Genomic DNA, 23,795 nt, shown 5'->3' with positions numbered 1-23,795 from the left:
AATCAAGCATTCTGCTATCGGATGCAAAGCCTCCAAGTGACATCTTAATCAACTTTGCCAAACGCCTTCCCTCATCCGTTCAGCTTATTTTTGATGTATTCCATAATAATTTTAAAATAATTACTAAAAACCTCTAAAACTAGATACTTTGTCTCATGATGTTTTCTGGGATTTTAAAGACACATTTTCTCGAAGTTTCCTGCGTGTTTCATCAATATGTCCCTCTTTTGGCAAGAGCGAGACATCATAACAGTAATCAGATTGTTGTACATCATGTCACTCTCCATGGTGGGGACCAGGACTCCCGAGAAATAACCCTAAATGAGAAGGCCATGCGCACAAGAATGCTCTGGGACTTCCTGTTAGAACTCTGGCTCCGCCTTTTCTTCACCAGCATTGTACTTCGAGGCTGTTACATCAGGACCTAACAAAGTTAATTTTTAAAAACTCCTTATCTATGTCAAGCCCACACTTTTTACAGTGGATATAAGCAAATGTACTATTCAGTACATTGTTCTTTTCGAGTTTAAAAACGTGCATTCAATACAAATGTTAGTTGTTCAACTTTATCTTTGATTCCAGCACAATCAAATTGAAAAGAGTAATACTCAACTTTAAAATTGTTGTTCATGATTTTCCTTCCTTTTGCTGCTTTTTAAGTTATTAATCTTATTTTTCTAGCCCAAAGAGTCATCACTTGTTTTCATATTTTAATTTATTTTTCATATTCAACATTTTAGCATCAAATTCTGGAATTACTTTCATTAACCACATAAAAGTTTTGTTATATGGTTTCTGAATATGAGGATATTATTATATCAAAAAGCAGTGCCAATTCGTTTATTTACTTTATTTAATTCTATTTGTCATCTAAAGAATTATTTAATAAGCATTGCTATACCTATTTAATTTTATTGATTTGATGACTAATTCTAATCATTAAATTGTGATTTCTTTGGTCTATAAGTGATGTTTATGCTATTTTAATCAAGTATCTAAATGTTTCCAATCATAAATTAAATAATTGGCCAAAGATAACCTCAAATAACTGTGAAACATTCCGACTACAACAACATCAACAACCTTTTTTCCTCTCATGTAACTGATTTTAGTATAAAATGAAATCCTAGAATTGAGCACCACAGTCAGCCAATGGAAAACCGTTGTTAGTTTGAGAGGAGCAGGCTTTGCTGAAGGCTGTCTTGTTCTATCGACGGCGTGGGAAGGCGATCCTGCAGGCCGTCACCGGCAAGCACAGGGAAGCTCGTGGCTTTCACTTTGGCAGGCTAACTTTGCATCTGAGGGACAGGTCAGATGTTTGCTCGGTTTCCTCAGGTTGATTTTCTAAATTGTCTTCCTGTGGTAAAATATTGGAAATTGGAAAGGTTTCATCTGACTTTGTGGCTTATGAATCTATGAAGATGAATGCATTGTTCTTATTCCTCATTTAATAAGTGACCCAATATTCATAAATAACAATTCTCTCTGTTTTGTCCACACTCCATGCAAGTCACATGTGGTAGAAGCTTACTGAATTTTATATTTTTCTGTTCTTACGCTTTAAACTGCAACATGTTACTAAATAAGATACACACAAGATATTTTTTTTCTTATTTAGAACAACTATTATTAGAAAGTTCTTGTATTGAAGCAACCATTTGTTACTTGTAAAGTTCTTCTTCATTCTTGCTGTTGCTCTTTGAAGATACAGAGAGTAAGTCTCATCCCTCTTCCCTTATATAGTTGAGCAGGAATTCGGAGGCAGCTAAGAACATTCTCCTCTCTCTTCCCAGTAGGTTCTTCAAGGAACCTATTCCCTGGTGTCTTATACAAGCAAACTCATTACAAACCGGTCACCTGCCTGTGGACACAATTTATTAATAGCACTCCTCAAAAATATAGCACCATACGGTATGTTGATTTTGAGTTGTTTGAATGTTCTCCATACTGATTTCCATAGAGGCTGTGCCAGCCTGCAGCCCCACCAGCAGTGGAGTAGGGTTCCCTTTTCTCCGCAACATCGCCAGCAAGTGTTGGTGCTTTTATTCATGTGGGCCAGTCTTATGAGGTGGTCACAGAAGGTGGTTAAGAACTCGCATTTATTTTATTTTTTTTTAAATATTCATTTATTCATTAATTACATTGCATTACATGACACAATTTCATAGGTACTGGGATTCCCCCCCCTTCACCCCAAACCCTTCCCCCATCATGAATTCCTTCACCTTGATGCATAACCACAGCTCAAGTTCCGTTGAGATTCCCTAATTAAAAGTTTACACTATACAGAGTCCAGCATCCCACTTGTCCAGTTCAAGTTCAACCGCCTCTTAGGGAGGCCCTCTCAGGTTTGTAGGCAGAGCCAGCAGAGCGTCACCTCGATCAATTAGAAGCACCAACATATCATCAGCAACAGTCCAGGTATGATGAGGCTGGTGCAGAGTCCACTGATTGACATAGTCCGTCTTAGGGTTTCCCCTTGTCCAGTTTTCCGCTGCAAGCATAAAGCTGAGGTGGTTGATTCATCTACTCCATTTTCCATCTTTTTTTGATTAATGCTTTGATTCCTCCATTTTGTTCAGGGGAATCCCCCTAAAAAAAACTTTGAGGCATTCCCAGTCCAGGCTCCTACATGTACTACTAGTGAGCACAGTGCCCGCCACCGTCCATCACTCCGATCAGCTGATGGTTTTAACCCCTGGGTTGGTTCTCTTCTGAGCCCCGACCTCTATTGGAACCAATGAGTATCGCATCTCTCCCCGGCTCTGCCCATCACACTCTCGCATTTATTTTTAACATATTGGCTACTCATTACTATGTCAATGAATTCCATAATGATGTAAATTGTTGCTGATGGTATGTTGGAGCTTTTAATTGATCGGGATGATACTCTGCTGGCTCTGTCTTCAGACCAGAAAGGGTATACCTAAGAAGCCATTGAACTTGACTGGACAATAAGATGCTGGACTCTATGTTTGGTATATGCTTGCAATGAGGGAATCTCAACTGAACTTGAACTGTAGTTAAGCAACAAGGTGGAGGAATCCACCATGGTGGGAGGGCTTGGGGAGGGGTGGGGAGAATCCAAGTACCTATGAAACTATGTCACATAATACAATGTAATTAATGAATATAAATAAATAAATAAATAAATAAATAAAAATAAATAAATAAAAAAAATATGGCACCAATAAGAGAATTCAATCCTATAACCACATGTGGACTAACACTGCATGTAGGGGTCCCTGACCAGCACCCTTATAGGATCCTAGGTCTCACAAGGCAAGGATTTAGCTACTGATCCATTGCGCCAAGCTCATGCCCAAAGCTTACATGCTTTCCAGATGTTTTTTCTAAATTAGTCAAAATTATCCATTCAAACACCAATTATAATGAACAAATATGAATATCCATGCATAGGGCATGAGGCAAGCACAAGCATTTCCCTTCGCCTTGAACTTGGTTGCCCATCAGAGAGAGTGTTTGGGTTAGAAGTGTCACTTTATGCCTGTGTGCGGCTAAGCTTGGGCTGTCTGGCAGCAACCTCAGGGCCGTGCTGGTCGTGAGCACACTGCTTATCTGTGCTGTCCCAGGTACAGAAAGCGGGAACCAGCAGGATGGGAGCGAGAAATACAGAGCTCACTGGGAGCTGGAGTTCCTGGTTTATTCTACTCAGATCTGTCAGACAAAGCAGGTTAGGAATGAGGGAAGGAATCTCAGACCTGAGTAATATCATCAATAATCTTGAACTAGTCACTCTAGGCATTGAACTTGATTGTAGCGACTCCTCATCGCTCAGCCTTTACATAAATGACAGTAACTAAACATTAAAGTGTAGAAAAGCACACCTCGTTTCTGGCCACACTTGGAATAAATCATGACCACAATATTACATGTCACTCAGATTACATTTTATGAAAATGCTGTACTGGAAAAAGATTTTAAAGAGATTAGCAGTAATGGAATGATTACCATAATCCTGCATGAGTAAAACTAATCTTTAAAAACTTAACAGATAATTCAAAATAAGTGAAAATTGTAAGGATTATAAAATATTTCATATTTATGAGAAAATTTTTGAGTACACATATCTGAAAACAAGAACAAATAGGAAATCAATCAACTCAGGATTCCAATGAAGAAACCAAGGAGGAACAGCAGAGAACCGTTACAGAACTCTCAGTGAAGGAACTATAAAAGCAGAGCGCTGTGAAAATGATGATAAAACTAGGGAAAAAGCAAAAGCTAACTCTTTGGAAAACCATTGAATAAGGTCACTGTAAAAATCAGCAAGGGAGAAAAAGAGGACATAAGAGACTCAATTCAGAGTGACTCAGCGGAGGGAATCTTAGCAGTAGCACACATCGTGAAAGACGTAATAAACGATATTCAGGGACAGTATCGTGGCATACCAGTTTGAATTCCCACTAATTCATTTCTGATCCACTCCCCGCTTGTGGCCTGGGAAAGCAGTCGAGGACGGCCCAAAGCGTTGGGACCCTGTACCTGTGTGTGAAACCAGGAAGAGGCTCCTCGCTCCTGGCTTCAAATTGGCTCAGCTCTGGCTGTTGCAGCTGCTTGGGGGGTGGATCTACGGATGGAAGATCTTCCTCTCTGTCACTCTTCCTCTCTGTATATCTGGCTTTCCGATTTGAAAAAAAAGACTTTATTTGTAGAATAAAAAATCATAATATTTTGAATTTTCTTTATCTATTTAAGGTCATATATATTCATTTCATCTAGGATGATGGATTTAGAGAAAGAGAAAGAGAGAGAAAGATCTTCCATTTACTGGTTTGCTTCCCAAATAGCCACGATGGTCAGAGTAGGGCCAGTCAAGCCTGGAGCCAGGAGCTTCTTCCAGGTCTCCCACGTGGGTGCAGGGTCTCAAAGCTTTGGGCCATCCTTGACTGCTTTCCCAGGCCACAAGCAGGGAGCTGGATGGGAAGCAAGGCTGCCGGGATTATAACCAGCGCCCATATGGGATCCCAACACATGTGAGGTGAAGACCTTTCCGCTAGGCTACTGCGCCAGGCTGCTTCAAATAATGCTTTTCAATCATTCAGTTGAAATATCTCATCTACTAGAAGATATTTTCTGAGAAAGACAGACAGTAATTTTATAGGATTAGTATTTTCATACCACAATTCACCAAAGATCACAAAGTAAAAGAATATTGTAGACTAATTTAATCTATGAGCCTAACTGCACTGATAATCATAAATAAAGTATTTTAATGGACCAAACTGTACACACGGAGCTCCAGGCAGATTAAATGATAAAAGCCATTTAAAAAGGGGTGTCTAACAACAGAAAGTAGAGTTTGAAATCTGACAGGAAAGAGCTGGCGTGGATTGGCTCATGCCTCGCTGGGTGGGACAAAAAGATTAGTCACTCCTCACCATGGTGTTGAGGATTTTCCTGCACACCCCCCCAAAAAAAATGTTCTGCACCTTAAATGTCGACAAATATCTTGTTAGAGTTACAAGCCAGTCTAGATTATCCCAAAATCTGCCAAGATCAACAAAATTATACTTCAACACAACAAATGGCTAAATACTAAAATGAAATAGACACGAGACAGCTGAATGGTACCTTATAGCCATTTTAAGGTATATAGCAGCCGGTCCTGTATATAAACTAAAATTGAGATGTCAATGAGCTAATCATAGGTTGTGGTTAGGACTTGTTTTTGTTTTTTTTTTTTTAACATACTGGTTACTCAAAACCATGTCAATTCCATAATATTGCAAATTGCTGTTGATGTTATATTGGGACTCTTAATTGACTGGGATGATATTCTACCAGCTCTAACTTCGGACCAGAAATGGTCTCCCCAAGAAACTGTTCAACCCGTCTGGACAATAAGTAGCTGGACTCCATGCTTGGTATATGTTTGCAAGGAAAGAATCTTGATTGAATTTGAACTGTAATGCTGCATCAAGGTGGAGGAATCCACCAGGGGGGAGGGGAGGGGGAGGGGTGGGGGGATTCCCAGAGCCTATGAAACTATCACATAATGCAAAATATTAATAAAAATAAAAAAAAGTTTGAGAAGGAGAAAAAAAAAGGGGGGGTGTCTTGCTCTGAGGCAAAATGGTAAATACAACAAATCCCAGGCAGAAAGAATTATCTAGTTACAAGGCAAGAAAAAAAGCATGCATTCGGGATGTCAGGGGTGTGTGCTCCTAGCGCTGGGGCGACAGCAGCTCTCCTGCTAGGAGGTGTGAGTGGAACACTAAAATGAAGGCTTACAACCAACCCATACAGCATTCATTGGCCTGAAAGATATTTGCCAATATTCCAAGATTCAGAGGTTACACCACCCGTTATATTTACTAAGAAAATACATATGTTTTTTTATTTGAGAAGCAAAGGGCTACTTCCCTGAGTCTATCTTGACAGAGAGGTGGAACCAGGAGTTAGACCTGGGATCGAACCTGTGATGTGGGACGTGGGTATCTTCACTGTGAGGCCAAACACCTGCCTGCCCAGGGAAAGGATTTTAAAGAAAATATAATCCAACTCCAAGTGGCTTGAAAGTAAAGGGATGAGTGTGAAGGAGAGGGAGAGTAATTAGCTAGGAAGATTGTAATGAATGATTAGCGAGACAGTCTAATAGGTGGATTTTAAAATATGCAATATAAATCTAACACGATTATCCTAGAGGAGAGCTACAAACGTAGATTCTGATGAATTGTCTGGACAATGTAGCACAGTAAAACCCAGACGTGAGTGAGAAAAAAATAAGGAAAAGGGAAAAGGAGATGTTGTCTCGGGGAGTGAGGAGGAGCTGGGAGAGTAAAGATGGGAATGACAGCTGGTGAGTGCTAGGGAAACGGGAGGCAGCGTGAACAGGTGCGGGAGAGGGCAGCGACCTGACCCTTCCAACGGAAACAAGAGGAGGCAGCAAAACAGGACACGTGATACTAGGACATTAACATGTAAACATTGAAGTTAAATTGATATGCAAGAAGAAACAAGTTTTCATACTAGACACACAAAAAAGACTAACACCTCCAGATTTTATTAAAAGCAGACAAACCTGGGATGGGTGCTTGGTTCACTGGTTACCACGCTGCTTAACGTGCTTACATCCCTCATCCTAGTGCCTGGGACTGAGTCCAAGTTCCCATTCCTGCTTCCTGCGGCCGCACACCCTGAGAGGCAGCACGTGGGGTCCCTGCTACACACAAAGGAAACCAGGACTGAGTTCTGGGCTTCTAACTTCGTCTGTCCCAGTGCTGGCTGCTAATGCATTGGAGAGTGAACCAGCTGAAGTCTTTGTCTCTAGGTCTCTCAAGTAAATAAACAAATAAATAACCCAAGCAGATTTTGAAAATTAGAACTGTGAAGAAACAAAGGAGGATTTAAAACACAGGAGAGACCCAGAGGAGGCAGACACCTGTCCACACAAAGAAACAGGACCGGGACAATTCCTTGTTAACGCTTGAACAACTTCAAAAGAGCTTTTCAAAGTATCTGTATGTTTACAAATACGATGTCTTGGAATCACTGTTTCTAAATTTTTTTCTTGAGTATGGATCATCATTTTTTTATTTCTTTGTATGTCTTCCAAATACTTACTGAATAGTGTTGCTTTTATTTGATGCCGTATATTGCGCACTGTGGACGTTGCATGTAGATTCTGGCTTTAGCTACGTTTTTCTGAGAAGGGTCAAGCCTTATCCTTGCAGGTTTCCAAACTGTCTGTGTAGCAGGTGGAAGCTCTCAGTTCTTTCAGCTTCCAGTGGCAACGTTATTTGACAGACTACAAGTTCCTCATGCTCCAGCATGGATCAACAGTTACAAGAGAAGATGATTTACGGGGAGTTTATATACAGCCTTCCAAACAGGTGTGCTGCCTCTGAAGTGCCCTTACCTCGAGGAAGTCCTCTTACTTCTGCAGTTACTTTGCTGGACTTGAACTTTGACCACACCCCCAACCAGTGCTGAGCCCATCTGAAGCCAGGAACCAGTAGGTTCATTGGGCCTCCCACGCGGGTGGCAATGACCCAAGCACTTGGGCCATCTTCCAGTACCTTTCCCAGGTCATTAGGTTGGCCCTGGATTGAAGGTGGATCAGTCGAGACAAGAACAAGTTCCAATATGTGTTACTGGCACTGCAGGCAGTAGTTTTACCTACTACACCACACAATACCAGCCCAAACACACTGACTTCTGACTTCGTAACTCTAACTTTCCGTTCCTGTAGTGCCAATAGATCTCACAATGGTTGGCAAAGTTACAAAATCATCTGCAAGCTTTCTAGTTCACGTACACATTTGGGTAATTAACAACCCTTGACTGTAGTAAACCTCATGACTATGCTGGGATTGTCATCATGTGAGTAGGTTAAGCATAAGGGAAAGGTGAGGGGCTGTTTTTAAAAGATTTTTTTTACTGAAAAGGCATAGTGACAAAGAGAGAAAGACACATACAAACACATGCTTTACGACGTTTATTTTGAAGTCAGAGTTACAGAGAGAGACTTTCTCTCTGCTATTTCCCCTCACAGTGGTGGCAATGGCTGAAGCAAGGAGCCAGAAGCTTCCTCCTGGTCTCCAATTCCTCCAATTACTTGGACCGTCTCCTCTTGCCTTGCTGGCACCCTTGATTAGAGAGCTTGTTGGCATCCTGGCTGCTTCTGATTTTGAATCCGTTTCTGATTCAGCTCCTGGCTAACTGTGCCTCAAAGAAATGAACCCTTTCACCCATGTGGTGCACTGAGATGGAGTTCTGAGCTCCTGGCTTCAACCTGGATCAGTCTTAGCCAGAGAAGTCATTCGGGGAGCGAGTTAGTAGTTGGAAGATCAATTCTCATCTTTACTCATGTTGAGAGTAGAAGAGAATTGGGGTGTAAGAAGGGCACCCAATAGAAGGGAACTGGGAGGCAGTCAGAAGAACCTATGCTGATTCCTAATTCTCCCCAGCCAGACCTCGGATTTCACTCCATGACCCAATAATCTCCCAGGAAGAAGGAAGCTTAAGTGATTCTAATTTGTGAATCCCTGTTGTTTTGCAGGGCAGGAGTCACAGTGGGCCAAGGTTTTAACCAACTAAGAGAATAAACAAAAGGTGTACACACATATATGTTGTTCTTCAAGGGTTTTCTAGTTTCACCCACTCACACATCATAGGATGAAATTCCAGCAGACGGAAAGTGTCTGTAGGAAGCGCATGGAAGATTCTAGAGAGCTGCCAGGGTTTGGTTTCACGTTATTATTTGTGTGCAGTAATAATGCCCTTGACCATCTGGGAGAAGCTTCTTCCCCAACCCTTCCAATCGTGCAGAATTTAATGAATTTTCAAAGGGAAAATGACTTCCATTTTTGCCTGTGGAGCAATTTGTTTATAGCCATGCTTGCAAAAATGAATCTGGAATTATTTATTGGTAATTTGCACATTGCTAAATAACAGATGGTCTGCAAAAGACTCTCTTGCAACAAAAACACATGGAGGGAGCCTTGTGTTTTATGAAGTATCCTTAAGGGACTTCAAACTGTAAGGGCAAGCCAATACCTCAATGATCGGGAAAATCTCTGCAAAATCCAAATAAGCCTCTCTCTTGAAGTGGCTTGTCCAGGGGGCTTCGGTCCTTGCCGACTGCTGCTGCGACACCCTCGCCGGAGGCTCCTGGTGACCTGCTGGAGCAGACAACACTCGTCAAACACTGGGACCATCTGTTTCTCCAAAAACAACTGAACAGCCATGATAGAAATAACGAGACTTGCCTTTGAATTCTGCAGCTGTGTTGTGCTTCAAGTACAAAACAAGACATGAGAAGGAAAGAGAAGAGAGGGAGAGGAAGGATCTGCGGGCCGGAGAGCCTCGTCTAAGGACTGGGATGTGGTGATGTGTCGGACGTGCTGCCCCTGCTGGCTTCTGAGCACAGTGATGCCCTGTGCGCTAGGGAGAAGCCGGAAGTGGACCCGAGCCTCACACTGTCCAGTGTGACTGGCCCCAAGCTCGGGGCTCTGAGAGGCCATGGGGAATGAGTGGACACCGCTCTACAGTCAGGACACCAGCCTCAAGGCCCAGTCTTGATATGTGCGCTCCAAGGTCAGACTACATACCCTGTGATTTTCCTTGTGGCCAGGGTCTGAGTCCAATGGTTCAGTAGAGGAGGCCCCCAAGAAATCTTGTCTGAGGTGACCTCAGATTTGACTCTTACGTGCACTAGCCAGTGAGGGTCATGTATGATCTGTCACCTGCACCAGCCAATAACATACGGTGGATGCAGCTTGGTCAGTTCTGCCTCAGCCCATATCTCACATGAACCAACCAGTGCCATGGTCCAGCCCAGCCAGCCTGTCACAGACCTGGTCCTCACACACACACCAGCAGGTTCTGTGGCCTCGTCAGGGCACCTCCAACAGCCCCCACCAGGCCTGCCTCAGGCCTGTTTTTATGCATGCCAGCCTCTGCTATGGCCTAGCCATAGTCTAACCATGTCCCATCTGGCTCTCATGTACACCCCCAGTTACTGCAGCTTAGCTCAGCCTGACCCACTCCAGATCAGGTCTCAGATATGCTGACAGGTGCCACAATGTGACTGGGGGTAGGGGAAGCCAAGCCAGATTGTTTTAACACCCGCTGGCACAGACAAGATCCAGGGCCGGGAGCAGGCCTGGTAGGGGAACTTCAGGGACTCTTGCCAATCTGCTGCTTCTATCGGTAGGCGTGAGAGCTGGCACTGAGAGCAGGCTGGTCTAGGAGCAGACCAGGCAGGGCTAGGCTGCTGCATCCTCTCTCTGGTGTGCAGGAGAGCCAGCATAGGTGCAGGTCATCTGGACTAGGCCATAGCAGTGCCAGGACTGGGTGCAAGTCATGAATGCAGTGTCCCCCTGGCAAGCGAAAGAACCAGGGCTGGGAGCAGGCCTGGAAGAGGAACTGTGGACACTCCCCTGCTGGGCCGTCCCTGTCGCTCTTGAGCACAAGAATCAGGAGGGGCAGGCTAGACAAAGTATATGTGAGTCCTGATCTGCCCTGTGTGCAATGTACAGCCAGGCATCTCCCTGCTGGGATGGGCTGTGGAAAAAAGCCGTGCCCTGCCTGCATTGAGCTGGGTCCTGCCGTGCCCCTCTCCTAAGCACTGTGGGACAGCAGCTCCATCTTCCTACTGCACCTGCCTCTTTCCTCCTGAGTCACAGCGAGGTGGTCTTGGACGGGAAAGAAGATGAGGCTGTCTGTCAGGAGAGCCAGCAGGGATGGAGCCTTTCCTTGGTCCTCAGAGGTACCATGGATGCCCCTGAATGAGGGGCTCTTCCAGGGCTCAGCCATGAACTACTCAGCTGGGCCTTGGTCTCGTCAGTGAAAGACAGAGAGGATGCCTATGGAAGAGCCTGGAACTATTGGCAACTGGCTAGAAGTTCGCTGGGGTTTCCTTTTAGGTGCCCACTGGAAATGACTTGTGGTGGTGCTGGGTGCCTTTAAAGGGCTAGTCAGAACTTTCACTTTCTAGAAGGAAACTCAGGTAGGAGTTTGCCCCGTGGAAGTTACTTGACAGGTGAGACCCAATTTCCTTTTACTTTCTGCATCCCCAGAAGACTGCAATTCTTCTGTAACTTACCACCCTTCTATGTGTGTTCTTAGGGTTGCATGACTGTCTTATTGTATTGACATCATTAAATTAAAAATTGTTTTTTCAGAACACCTTTATTAAGTTATGACCACATGGGGGATAAAAAGACAAAAAGCCTCAGGATATCGATCACGGGAAATCGGAAGGTTTGGTGTTCATGATGCGAGAGGTAGTTCCAAAAAGAAAAAAAAGAAAAAAGAGGCGGGTTGGGGTTGGGGAAGGAAGGGATGAGGGGAGGAGGGGAGGAAGGGTGGAAGGGAGGAAGGAAGATAGGCAGGAAGGAAAAGATAAAGTCTGTGGTGTGTGTTCTGTGTTCTCAGCAAGGATAATTGACCCTAGCTGGCATCACGCCTGTGACCTGCAGTGAGTTTGGTTTTTCTTATTCCCATTTTACAGTTGGGACCAAAGAGACTCGCCTGACATTGCCCGGTCCCTTAGTGACACTGTGGAGTTGTCTGTAGACCCTGAGCAGCCATTTCCATGCTTCCTGGAAAAACATGTCTTGAGGAGGTCAGGAACAATAGAGGAAGTCATTGCCAGTGGCTCACCAAGAGAGGCAGCCCTTCAGGGTCCCTGCATGCTGGTGCAGGGGCAGAGCCTCTTACTACTGCTCTTGGGGCTGGGAGCTAGCGACTTGGACTCAGTGACAGAGCTGGTCTTCTGGTGAGAGCCTGGTTTTGTCATGGTCATTCCTAGGCTATGAAGCTAACCAGTGTCCAAGGGAGAAAGGGAGAGACGAATGAGAGAGTCTGCAGAACTCTGCCTCAACACTGTCTTGCTTCCCAAGGCACCTCTGGCCTTCCAAGCAGCCTCCTCCACCTGTTACACCTGCTGGGTTTTCTTCTCCCCTGCCACACTTGCTGTTCTCCATGCTGTTCCTCCCGTCTGCTGGGCAGACCTTGCACGGAGCCCAGCATCACAGCTTTTCTGGCCCTTGGCAGCTCTACCTCGACCCCTGGGCCAGGGCCAGTGCCCAGCTCAGCAGGACTCAGTCCTCTTCCCTGCCCCCCAGACTGAGACAGACTCACCCACAGAGGGGATCACCTCAACCTTTGCATCTGCGCACTGGGAGGCGGGGCTGGGCACAGGAAGCAGGTTAGAGTCAGATGGGTTGATTTTGCTCCTCATTATCAACTCTGGTAAACAGAAAGCAGCTTGGCTTGGCGGAGAAGGAATTTCAGCTCAGCTCAGATGGCGGTTTGGGGATTATCTGTGGATTTCCTTTATTTGTTCTCCTTCCTCCTTTGCCACCACTAATCCAAATTTGATGGGAAGTGAAGCATAAGCTATTCCAGAAGCCTCAGAGGATCCTTTGTGGTGGCCGACCCCTGCCTACTCAGGGGGGTCTTTATTTGTCACCTCTCACCTTCAGGTCTCTGCTCAGTGCACTGAGCGGTTTGTCTTCCTGAAGCCAAATCCAAGTGGGTTCGAAGCAAGGCTGTTCTCACAAGGCCCTAGCATCCTTTATCGCCTTCCAAGGCCTCACAGGGCAGTGTGTGCAAATGGCTAATGACTCCAGGCCTATGCTGGAGTCCTTGTCTATGGAGATTTGTGGCACACCAGGACTCCCAACGAGAAAAAATGAGGCTCAGAAGGAATCCACTCCAGTGTTCCACTAAATACAGGTAGCAAAAATGCATCATACGAGGGGACATTGAAAAAAAATCATAGGAAAATAGAGTTAAAAGATGAGTTTGTTTTGGTGCAAAAAGTTTTTGAAATCCATGCCAGAATGATTCATAACACGCATTTTCCACAAAACATTTCATTAAAAAGAAAGCATACTATGCTAAACATTAGAAACTTAGATCCGCGTTGTTTAAGTATAAAAGCTATTGTTGAGGCCTGGTGCAGTAGCCTAGTAGCTAAAGTTTCGTGCTGGTTCATGTCGCGGCTGCTCCACTTCCCATCCAGCTCCCTGCCTGTGGCCTGGGAAAGCAGTCAAGGATGGCCCAAAGCTTTGGGACCCTACACCTGTGTGGGAGACCCAGAAGAAGCTCCTGTTTCCTGGGTTTAGAATGGCTCAGCTCCAGCTGTTGCAGTTACTTGGGCAGTAAGCCAGCAGATGGAAGATCTTTTTCTGTGTCTCTCCTTCTCTTTGTAAATTTGACTTTTCAATAAAAATAAGTCTTAAAAAGAAATGCTATTGTTGTTCATGTCTAATCACATGGGGTTTGGATTTAATTGGACTGGTCAGGAGAAGAAAGAAATAAAAGGAATAGCTTGTCTTCCAGCAAATGAAAATAGGCGGAGGATGGAGTAAGTCCAGCGATCAGTTAGATGTAGAGTTCTCAACCCAGCAGGGTCTGAGCTCTGTCCACTCGGTGGGAGGGGGACTTTGTACTGCAGAGAACTAACCCAACAACTTCTCCAGGCAGTTCAGGGAAAAGTTATGAAAGTTTCATGGTTGTTCTAATTGTGTCCTCTCACAGTCATCACTTCTGAGCCCATTTGTGGATTTCTAATCAGCACAGCTTGTACTAGGAGTGCCTGCAAATATCAAGAAACAGGCACAGAACAAGATGAAACACTACACATTTCTCTAGTTCATGCCACAAGCAAGAAATGCTCTTTAAGTTTTTACTTAGTGAAATATACATTCATATGCTGTATTAATGGTTTATTATGTATTTTTTTCTGATAGAAAAGCTATATTGCACACAATTTATAGTCACATAGTCATTCATCAACTAATGAGGAAGACATATATTAGAAAATTTAGTTTCAGGGGCTGGCACTACGGTATAATAAGTTAGGTTATACCTGCAGGGCCAGCATCCCATATGGGTAAAAATTCAAGTCTTAACTGCCCAATTTCTGATCCAGCTCCCTGCCTATGACCTGGGAAACGAGTGGACAGTGGCTCAAGTGCTTGGGCCCCTGCACCTGTGTGAGACCGGAATAACGTGCTGGCTCCTGGGCTTGGACATGCCCAGTCCTGGTCATTGAAATCATTTAGGGAATGAACCGATGGGAGACTTTCTCTCTCTCTCTCTCCAATTCTGCCTTTGAAATAAATAAATAAATCTTTTTGGGGGGAGAAAAAACCCCTAAAACAAATAAAGCCAGTTTGGGGCACTTCCGTCACTGTGAGTTGGCTCATATAGGATCACTATTGCTTTTGTGGGCTGTTGATGACTGAGGCATCGCCGTGCAGCACGTGACTACATGACTGTGTGCAGTAGTTTAAGAATTCTTACTGTGGGCTGGCATGGTGCCTCAACAAGCTAATGCTCCACCTGGCAACACCAGCATCTCATATGGGCACTAGTTCTGACTGCTCTATTTCTCACCCAACTCCCTGCTTTTGACCTGGGAAAACAATGGTGGATGGCTCAACTGCTTGGGCCCCTGTATCCATGTGGGAGATCTGGAGGAAACTGGCTTTGGATCAGCTCAGCTCTGGTCATCGCAGCCACTTGAAGAGTAAACCAGCAGATTGAAGATCTCTCTGTCTCTCCTCTATGTAAATCTACCTTTGAAATAAAAATAAATAAACCTCTTAAAAATTCCCTATTTTTCATGATACAGTTCCTTAGGCTCAAGGATTACCTTTTCCACCCTCCCTACCCACTATTTTCCCCCACATTGTAATAGCAGCAGTTGCAAGTCCACCATTCTATTTAAGTGCATCCTGACATAGAGAATGGTATGAAGTCCAGCATCCTAGTGTCAATGTATATGTAACAGTTCCGTTGGAAGTCCATCTTCCATTCAGAAGTAGAGATGCATACTGCGGTGTATCTCTCCTTCACGGCGTACTTGCCTCCATTATACACATCCTCTAGATAAATATATGAGTATGCATGCTTACCTACATATCTAAATATAAGTAGACATTTTAAATAATTCTACGAAAGTGTTTTAACTAGCACCTCGTAATCATACATGTTGATGGACGACAGCATGATATATCAGCTCAAGTGTGCAAAAAATGTGATGATTAGATTGCCGTATTTGTCATTCCTTTGTCAAGCTTTGAATAGACACTTTTCTTTGTTTTGGGAGCAGTCTGAAATGAAGTGATTCTAGACATAATCTCAGCCAACAGTCAGCAAAAAAATTGCAAAGGAATTGGCACAACACATGACTTATAGTCATTCAAGAAACCCAGCCCTCCACAGAGCTGGCATGGTCATTGGTGGTCCTTCACCTGTTGGCATGGCCTGTGGCTAACTCCCCTCATTCTTCACAGGCTACTGTGAGCAGCATTTTAAGGAGAGAGAGGTTCTGACTTTATTTCCTGCTTCGGGGAGTTTCATTCAGGTCGCTTTGTGACACCGACTGCCAATGACAATCCAACTGGAGTTCTCAACGTGTCTCTAGATACTGTGGAAGGGCCTGGCATGTTGGCCAGAATGTGGAACTGCTGCTAAGTACTTCCTGCTTCCTCCCCCTGCCCCAGATGCCAGGCTGCTTCAGTATTGGCTCACTTAATCCAGGGGCCTAGCAGTGGACCACACAAGAAGGAAATCAAGTTCATGGCCATTTGAAGAGAAAATCAGGACTGATGCTGAGATTTCAATGAACAGCCGTCACTCAGAGCATGGTCTGATTCCTAGACAGGATCAACAGCATTTGACATGCGGCACACCAATGTGTGCCACCTTTTAATTTGTCAATAAGCTTAAAAAAAAGTTATCTCATTAATATTGAACTTAGATACAACATAGCTACAACAGGAAGATGTTATTAAACTTAAAATGAATATGTGTTTCCATAAAAGAATAATATGTAACATGTCAACTGTAAGCTTTTAAAGATGGGCCTTGTGCAGAGACTGCCACCGGGGGCAAATACTGTTAAGTTGAATGCCAGAACCACCTGGAGAGTGCACAATCCAGAAGTTTCAGTGGCCTAGAAAGGAGATAGTGGGCACCTCCCTCGTGGGTACTCATTCCCATTCGAGAGCACGAAAAACAGGACAGGGGCAGGGGTTGCTAAACAGAAAGGTACCTGCCAGTGTGTGTGGGGGTTGTAGGCTGGTTGGGTCGAACTAGGTTTCAATGCCCATTGACAAGTACCAGAGCTTAATGGAGGTGGGACAGACTGAACAAGCCTGTGGTACATACTTGTATGCATGGGAACTAGGGAAGGGAGCAGGCCTGGTGGGGATTATGGGGAGTTGCCCCAACTAGGCTGCAGCTCCCACTGGTTTGCATGAGGTTCGAGTATGAAGTAGTTAGGATCGAGCTGGACCACAATACCCATTGGTCCATGTGGATGACAGGGCTGGAAACAGAACTGACCTAGCAGAGACCGGTCACATTAAGCAGGGCCATGCCATCAACAAACACTAGAGAACCATATCCGGGGGTAGATTCAGTGGGGGATGTGTGAGCCAAACCCTTTGGAAATCCTAGCCCCACAGGTTACTTCAAGAGATGGAGTGGTGATGAACTAAACTAGGTGTGACCAAGGAGCCTGCCATCAATCACAGATTAAAGAACCAACAACAGTCTGGACTGGTCAAGGCAGCAGCACCCTAATGTGCATCCTGAATAGGGTGTGGGGTGGGCTGGGCTGCTACATTCACCAGCTCATGCAAGGCCAAATGGAAGGCCAGACCTCACCAGGCACTGGCCTAAAACCCAATGGCATGTATGAGAACTGGGTCTGGGAGGGGATCAAGTGGAGGAACTTGGGAAGCTCCCCTGGCGAGTCATAGCTCCCGCTGGTGAACATGTGGTCCAGACCTGGGGGTCGGACAAACTGGGTAAATTAGCTCCAACTGCTTGTCAGGGTATGAAAAGGCGATGGAACGGGTGCACCGGGCAGGACTGAGCAAACCTTAGCCCACAAGTAAAATTAGAAACCAGGAAGGAGCACAAGACATGCCGAGCTAGGTACCTGCACCAACTGGTCTGTGTGAGTCACAGACGCTGAGCCACAGTGTCTAAGGCAGGGGCCGGGACAGGTGACAGGCTGTGCCAAACTGAGTCAGAACAACCACTGGCATGCTGAACACTGGCTGGGAACAGGCCCAGTTGGGGAGCTAAGGGGACACCCTAACTGTGTGGAGGTTCCCATTAAGGGGCGCACGAGCTGGAATGGGGCTGCATTCTGATCAGGAAACGGTTCTAGTCTCCCTTGGCACAAGCATGGACTGGGACTAGATGCACCAAGTTGGGTCAGACTCCAACACCGTCTGGTGTTCTGGAGGACCAGGGTAGAAGTGGGACAGACTAGGCTAGGTCTCAACCCGTACTGAGCCATGTGTGAGGTGTATGTAGGTATGGACGAGCCGTGGCTGGGCTGAAACATCCAACAGCAAAAACCAGAATGGATTGAAGGCCAGTCAGGAAAAGCCACTGTTCCTGCTAGGACAGAAGTGAACTGAGTAGGGCTGGCTCATGGACCCCCTGGTATGCGCAAAATCTGGCACTCAGAGGGGTTCTGATGGAAGAGCCTGGGCAACTCCTCTGGCCAGACACAGACCCTGCAGGTAAGCGCAAGAAGCATGAAAGGAAACAGCCCAGAACAGGTCATGGAAAGTGTCCCACTGGCATACATTTGGCATGGGTCGGGGGCAGACCAGGCTGAATCAGTTCACGTCACCCACTGGCAAATCTGAGCAACAGAACAGAGTGTGGGTCGAGCCAGGTTCGGTCGTGACAAAGACCAGTACACAATACGGAATGCCAAGGTGAGGTTGCCTGTGCCAGATGTGACCACAGCACCCAACCAGCACACGTGAGAACCAGGAAGGGAGGGGGCAGAGCCGGCCGGGGAATAAGGGGTGGATTCCCTTGCTGGACAGCTACTCCCACTGGAGAGCATGAGCTGGGAAGGGGACAGACCAGACTAGGCAGGGCTATAACACCTGTGCGCCTCATGTGGACCAGATCAGGGAAAAGCCAGGCTGGGCTGATTATTCCTACTGGTGCAATCTACCTTTGGAGTGGATGAGGGTTGTTGGGACTTAGCTGCAGCATCAACTGGCAGAATCTGGCGCTGGGGGCTAATTCTGTCAAGTTAAACCACAGAACCACCTGGAGAGTGAGTAATTCGGGAGTGGGAGTAGCCTGGGAGGGAAATAGTGGACCTCTTGGGTTACCACCCCCCATGGAAGGGCATGAAAACTAGGACGGGGGCTGGGGTAGCTTGACAGAGACACCCAACAATATCCGTGAAGGCTGGATAGTGGAGCTGGTTAGATGGAACAAGGTTTTAATACCCATTGACATGTATGAGAGCAGAAAGGGATGTGGGACAGACTGGACTAGTCTGCCACACATACTGGCAAACCAGGGCAGGGGGCGGGCCTGGTGGGGGTTATTGCAGGTCCCTCCGACTAGTTTGCAGCTCCCACTGGTTTATGTGAGGGCCGAGTATGTGCTGGGCAGAATCAGGCTGGACTGCAGCACCCATTTGTTCCAGTGGAAGACAGGGCTAGAAACAGAACTGACCCAGCTGATCGGGGCGATGGACTGTGCCAGGCCCTATATTTGCTAGTACGTGTAAGAATCTGGTCTGGGAACACCTCAGACAAAGTTTCTTTGGGGATGCCCCCAATTGAGCTTCTGGACTCAGAACCCTAACCATGAAAAGACAGAGGACAGAACAAATCAATCAACCACCTCAGCTATATGTTGGCAGTGAAAAACTGGGCAAACAGAGACTCTATGTTGGACTATGTCAATCAGTGGATTCTTCAACGGCCTCATCGTGCTTGGAGTGGCAAGAGTGGCAGCAATTCAGAACTGTTGAACTATCAAAACCACTTGAGCAAGACCCTCGGAGCATGCCCCACATCTAGGACCTGGGGTGGATGGGAGACTGGGTGGAGCTTCTCCCTTAAAATCCCCTTTTACATCAGATATATTAAGGAAACCATACGGAACTAATTGTCTTGCCCATCTTCCTGTAGCTCTTGAACCTTTTTACCCTAAGTATGTCAAGATTGTCAAAAAAAATAAATTGAAAAAAAAGATGGGCCTTGTGAATAGGTCACCTTCTATCTGACTCCTAGAACCTCAGAAGGAGTAAAATGTTGGGAGGATTTAGTCTCAAAGAAGCTATAGTCAGCCTTGCAGTTTCCACACCTACAGATTCAATGACTGTGGATGGAAAATATACGAAAATTGTAGGTCTTGGGAGAAACAAAATGGCAGGATAGGGTAAGGACACATTTAAATAGACAGAGAATAGTTAGCCAGGGTGAAAGAGAGACGCCATAATCCCAGAACATAGAAGAGGACAGGCTGGCGGCAGAGGGACTCCTGGGAATCCAGGGACAGGGGGAAGCAGTGGAGACCATGTTGCAGTGGTCAGCATCAGGACCAATCAGCAATTGGTCCTGCAATGGACAGGTGCAAAGGGGAGTTCACCAGGAGGAGCTCAGGAAGTGAACCCAGGAGAGCCTGTACAATTGAGTTGCTTGATTCAACCACAGGCAGAAGCAGAGTGGCAGAGCCCAAACAAGCAAGTGAAGGAACGGGATGGATTTCGCAATTCAGACCAAAGACTCTTTGAGTGCGGAGAAGAAGGCTGGGTGGAGAGACGGAGGTGGAAAGGGTAGCTGGATCAACAAGAGCAAGCTGCACAGCCTCTGAGCTAGGAAAGAACCCACTTTCAGGGCCCGGATGGTGGCCTAGTGGCTGAAGTCCTTGCCTTGAATGCTCCGGGATCCCATATGGGCGCCGGTTCTAATCCCGGCAGCCCTGTTTCCCATCCAGCTCCCTGCTTGTGTCCTGGGAAAGCAGTGGAGAATGGCCCAAAGCCTTGGGATCCTGCACCCATGTGGGAGACCCGGATGAGACTCCTGGTTTCAGATTGGCGCAGTTCCAGCCGTTGCAGTGGCTTGGGGAGTGAATCATCAGACGGAAGATCTTCCTCCTCCTCTCTGTCTCTCCTCTCTGCATATCTGACTTTGCAATAAAAATAAATAATTCTAAAAAATTTTTCACTTTCAGCTCAGCACATTTCAATGGTCTCATAGGAAAAATAGTATTGACTTGGCATACTATAGGTTTCATCCAAAATAGGTTCAGGTAGGCTTCAGATCTAATGCCAACAGACTCCAGCAAGACTAGCACCACTGACAACCCAGGGATTTAGGACAGCTGGCATCTCCTTAATCCTGGCACATAAATTGGGAGTGGGAGAAAAGCTGTGCAGGCAACAGCGTGGCCACAGCACAGAATCACAGGAAGTGGAGAGCGGTGAGCCAGGAGCTGAGGCTACAGAGACCATGGTGGAAGCCCAGCACAAGAGCTGGAGGGAGTAGCACAAGTAACTGCAAACGAAGAACCAGATACCAAACACAATCAATACAATTGACCTGTGGACCACTGGGTAACACCACATTGAAACCAGTCCCAAGGAGAGGGATGCTAACCAGAATAGCAATGAACAGAAGCAAAAGGGGAGACAGAGGCACAGTGAATACTACTGATGCCTCCCACACAAAAGAGCAAAAGCTTTTGCTAACTTCAGAGTTGACTGAGAAAGACATTGAGGAAATGGGAGTTAAAGAATTTTTAAAACTTGTTATAAAGCCTCTTAACAACAATGAGAAGGAATATGTCATGCAGGAAATAGCGATACTGAAATGCAACAAAACTGAGTTATTAGAAATGAAGGACACAATGAGCAAATTAAAAACTCAGTAGAAACCCTCAATAAGAGAATAAGCAAGGCAGAAGAAAGAATCTCAGAATTGGAAGAGATTTCCTTTAACAATGAGAGAAAAATCAAAAAGCTAGAAGTGGAGCTGAGTCAAGCTGAGAGAAGAATTCAGGAATCAAGGGACACTATTAAAAGGTCGGATATAAGATTTATGAAAGTTGCAGAACACACAGAGAAGTTGGGTTTAATGCTTTCAATGAAATAATGAAAACTCCCCTAATTTGGGAGAATTGGGAAACAACATAGAGGAGGGGGGTTGGCCGATAGTGATCTTCACCGCAACACATGATAATCAAGCTCTCTTCAGTTGAACACAGGGAAAAGAATACGCACATGGAAAAAATCAGTTAACATATAGAAGAGTCCAAATCAGATTCACAGCTGATCGCTTTAGCAAATGCTACAAACCGGAAGAGAATGGAGTGACTTATTTGAGATTCTGAAAGGAAAAAGAAGGTCAGCCCAGAATAATTTACCCAGCAAATCTTTCCTTTGTCTTTGAAAATGAAACACAATACTTTGTAAAGAAAAACTCAAACAATTCACCTCTTCCAGACCTGCCCTACAAATGATACTTCAAGATGTTCTCTTGACAGAGAAGAGGAATAGTGCCCACCAAGACCAAAGGCAAAGGTGGAGAATGTCTCTCAATAATAACAAAAGACTCAATCAAACAGTGAACAACCCATTGATAAAATGACAGAGCCAAATTACTACTTATTGCTATTAACCCTGAATGTAAATGGCTTCAACTCAGCAAGCCAACATCATAGATTAGCAGACTAGATCAAAAAACAAAACCCATCCATGCGTTGCCTACAGGAGACACATCTCATCAACAAAGATATGTGGAAACTGAAAGTCCAAGGATGGAGAAAAGGAAAAAAGCTGATGTAGCCACTCTTACATCAGATGATATAGACTTTGATCTGACAAACATTAAAAGGACACACATAATGATCAAAGGATCCATTCAACAAGAAGAGATCGCCTGTTTTTTTTTTCCTGTATTCTTTATCTTTATTTTTTATGATGTTTAAATAGTTGATTGAATGGGGGAAGAGTTGAGGATTAGGTGTTGAGGATTAGTGGGTGAGACCATTGTTTCCAATTTCACATTTCTTCTTCCTGTATCTGCGGGAGGGGAGAGATAAGGGCAGAAGCCACACCAGCTTCCCAACAGCCTCAGTATTCAGGGATGGGGAGCTACCACTGACGTCATCCCAGGGTCCCTGATGTGGAACATGCTCTGGAGGTTCTGCTCAAGTGGTTTGATAGTTCTGAAATGCTGATAATCTTGCTGATCCAAGAATGAGGAAGTCCTTCCAAGGTCCATTGGCTGACATAGTCCACCTTAAAGTCTCCATTCATCCAGATATTTGCTGTCAATGCTCGGCTGGGGCAGTTGAGCAATTAGTTCTGCTCTCCTTCCTCTGCTGTGGTGCCAAATGTCCTTTGCAGGCCCCAATGGACTTCCATATCCTCCATGCCCATCTGGGAATGCCATCCATTGCTCTGTGTAAGCCATTGAGGAGGCCCAGTTCTGGCACATGCACTCTGCAGTCAAGCTACAGATCCAGCCATTTCTCCCATGGTTGGAATTCTGAGTTCAGTGCTTCAGGGGGGATCCCCAGAGAAATCTCATCTGAAGGGATCCCAAACCTGACTCATGTGTGGCTGCCAGTATGGGGTCTGGCTTAGTCCATCATCTATATCATCCTATGCACACACTGGCTGCTGCGATTGCTGGGTTGTGTCTATCTCCAATCCCCACATCTTACAGGGATCCTGAAACCAGTCCCCAGCGGTTCTGCAATGGTGACTGTGCTGTCCCCAGGCTTTGGCTACCTTCTGGAAAGTAAGTTGCCAGCAAATGCTTTCCAGTTCTCACCTTTGAACACTCCCTGGGCACCTCTGCTTCCATTAGCAGGCATCCCTGGATTCCTGCAGCTTCCATCACCCACCCACACTTGCTGGCAGCTCCTCTATCCATGGGTGATTGCATTCGATGGCATGGCTTCTATTTCTATCTGGTGACTGATGGTTGTCTTACACTTGACGGGCAATGTCCACACCCTTGCTTAAGGCATGTCCAGTGAAATGTATGGAAAGCCAAACACAGCATCTTGCTCTGCATCCTGCTTCCCATCCATTCCCCCTCTTCTAGATAACATCACTGTCTGTCTCAAGAAGTCTAAAGCATGAATATGCTAGCTTTTTCCCTTTGTTGCTTTCAACATCTAACCAATCTGAAATCTCACTAATTTTTTGCTCCGAGGTATAGATCTCTCCAGCTCCACCATCCTGGTCTAAATAGTCATCTTTCCTCTGCTATGTTTCCTCACTGATCCTTCTGAGTCTGTTATTGCTTCCCTCAAAGCCATCAGTCATTCGCTTCCTCAATAATCCTCCCAAGTGCAGACAAGTCCATACTAATCCCATGTGTCGAGCCCTTCAAACCCGCAAGGTAGTTTCCAAGGCAAAGAGCTGCCAGCCCTATCCCATCTGTCCAATCTTGACATTTTGATGAGCAGTTTGAAAAGAACTCAGCAGGTCCACCTGGTAGGTCAGAGTCGTTCTG

The sequence above is a fragment of the Ochotona princeps genome, chromosome 18 (assembly GCF_030435755.1).
Source record: "Ochotona princeps isolate mOchPri1 chromosome 18, mOchPri1.hap1, whole genome shotgun sequence".
NCBI classification, from domain to species: domain Eukaryota; kingdom Metazoa; phylum Chordata; class Mammalia; order Lagomorpha; family Ochotonidae; genus Ochotona; species Ochotona princeps.
This window is presented reverse-complemented; position numbering follows the sequence as displayed.